The sequence below is a fragment of the Phocoena sinus genome, chromosome X, assembly GCF_008692025.1.
Source record: "Phocoena sinus isolate mPhoSin1 chromosome X, mPhoSin1.pri, whole genome shotgun sequence".
NCBI lineage: Eukaryota > Metazoa > Chordata > Mammalia > Artiodactyla > Phocoenidae > Phocoena > Phocoena sinus.
In genome coordinates this window covers 115,627,698-115,630,516 of record NC_045784.1, presented here as the reverse complement: position 1 = coordinate 115,630,516, position 2,819 = coordinate 115,627,698, and positions in this window count along the sequence as shown.

Below are 2,819 nucleotides of genomic sequence, written 5' to 3'. Positions count from 1 at the left end.
CCTGTTCCTTTCCCCTTCTGTTGGCTGTGGAGAACTGCCTCCTGCTCGTCCCCAGTGAGGCTTAGAGGGATACTGGTAGATAGCCCCACTCACATGGTACCCCTGGCTTCCTAGTCTAGGGCAACCTGGGCATATGATTTGCTTCCTTCCTCATTCCCCCATTCATAAATCTGCCCAGATCCTATCGTTCACACAGGCTATTTAGGGGTTGGCATTCTGCCTACAGAAAGTTTGAGAAGTATAGGGCTTTTCTCTACTCTGTTTCATTCAGCCCAGCCCCGGGTCCCATCAGGCACTGTGCTGAACAAAGAAATATTTAGCGAGCGCCTGTTCTATTCCAGACACCACACTAAATATTAAAGATCTAATGATCAGCAAAATTAGACATGGTCCCTGTTCTAACAGAACTTAGTCTACTAAGCTAAAAAAGCTAATGAAGCTTCAGGTAAATGTCAGGGCCCCTCATTTGAACGGGCCCCTGTAAGATGCTGGGAGTCATAGAGTGTTCTAGATGGAGAAGAGATATAGATATTAAAGTCCCCCCCAAGATGATGCAGGACTGGAGGTAAAGAGGAAGATCATTTTCAGAGTGTTTAGTGATTTCATTATACAAATAATAGGTAACATATCAGAAACTTTCAGCCTTCAGGCAGATGTGTGTTTTGTTTTAAGAAAAAGAATGGAAGTTTTGAATCCTTTATAGAGGGAGGGGACTCCAAATTCCTAAATATAAAGCCATACAAAAATGTCTGTTTCCGTGACTGAAAAAGTCCTCAATTCTATCAGAAAGATTAGAAATGACCGCAGTCAGATGAATTGTTTTCTGATCGATGGTATTCAGCCAAACTAACTGGAATAAAGTCAACCAGGTGGCAATCTCTAGTCCAAAAAAATGACCTCCACGTGAGCAATCCAGGGATGTAATAACAACACAGACTCTTGCTTACATATAGTAGTTGTCACTTTAGATTACTCTGCAGCTTGATTCAGTTGCCCTGTAGAACACAATTTATATTTATTCAGATTATCTGATGCTCTCTACTTAACAATTAACTCCAGACAGGTTCCTTCTAGGGGTAAAAGGCAGAGAGCGTATTTATTTGACTACTTTAACCAAATTGGCAGGTAGTCAGGCAAACACAACCGTGAAAACATCCGTCTAGTAAGCTGCCCCGAGCTCCCAGGCCAGGAGGGTGATTTGAGTCAGGTGTAGATAAGCAGGTAACCTTGACAACCTTCATAGTTGTCAGGGAAATGACAGAACGGGGGGAAGTGCCCTACTGTTGCTCAATGAAAGCCGAAGCCACCAACGAGGGGAAGTAATCACTACTGATAGTGAAAGGTACAGCAAATCCTATGACCGCACGCATCCCTTTATCAGGAGATGTTCTCCAACACTCACCAGTCCTGGGAAGCTCAGGGTGCTGCAACTAATTCAGGACACAGCAAATTTGTACATAAACCTGAGGACTAAAAAAGGTAGCATGACGGGGTCATTAGAGGGAGCACTGAATTAGTCTGGCCCCCGGAGACCCTGTAATTTTAATAGAAAGAAGGTCAAATAAACTCCCCACTTTGGACCAGGCTTCAGGCTGATATAATGAACTTAAGTCTTTCTCTAGGGTGCTTCATGTCACTCTGGAATGGCTTAGTCGCCACATAACACTTGGCCACTACTGTTTTTAGCTATTGCCCCTGCTCATAACAATACTTCATTGTAGCCCCCAATAAAAAAAGCTCCATTCTAGACAAGAGACCAAATATTACACATTTTCATCCTGCTTCTTTGAAGATTTCTCATCTCATCAGCAATATACAAGAGGTCCAGATACTCTGCTTTTTGTTTTAGCCATCCTGATTGGTATGCGGTGGGATCTCACTGTGGCTTTAATGTGCATGTCCTTAATGACTAATGAGGTTTGAGCATCTTTTCATGTGTATATTTGGCAACATTATGCTGGGCACATAATCATTGCTCCCTTCCAAGATTTCAGGTGGTTTCTACCCCCTTCTTCCCAAATACATGATTTTAACAGAGGTCATCCAGAGACAAGACCTTACCTACCCCCTCAGGATTTTGAGGAGAAAAGCATGGGAGAGCTAGGGAGAGAAAAGGTTGTCTTTGGGAATTTCTCACACATCACACCATGTAAGTGACAGCAGACTTCCGGTAGTAAGAATTGCCCTAATCCTAAAAATGCTTTTCAATATTATCTTCTTTGGATTAAACAACACACACACACACACACAAACACACACACACACACGCACCACGGAGGGAGTTTTTTTGGAGGGAGTTTTTTTTTTTTTTTTTTTTTTTTTTTTTTTGCGGTACGCGGGCCTCTCACCGCTGTGGCCTCTCCCGTTGCGGAGCAACAGGCTCCGGACGCGCAGGCTCAGTGGCCATGGCTCACGGACCCAGCCGCTCCGCGGCATGTGGGATCCTCCCACACCGGGGCACGAACCCGTGTCCCCTGCATCGGCAGGCGGACTCTCAACCACTGCGCCACCAGGGAAGCCCGGAGGGAGTTTTTTTTAATCAAAAAATTATTTCACTGAATCGTACGGTAAAGGTAACAGCTAAACTGGAAGGCGGCTGTAACAAGTCACAATGAGATGAGAACATTTACTACCTTCACAGTCTCCCCTTCACACTCTGAAATGAAATCTGTAGTTTCTTATTTCTTTTGCGGTTTCGCCATAAAAAGCACCTTGATTCTTGAAGCCTGGAATCTCATTACAAAGTCCATTTTGACTCACTAAGTATTTATTGAGGATCTAAAACATACTAAAACTAGAGTAGGCAATCTGGGGGATTT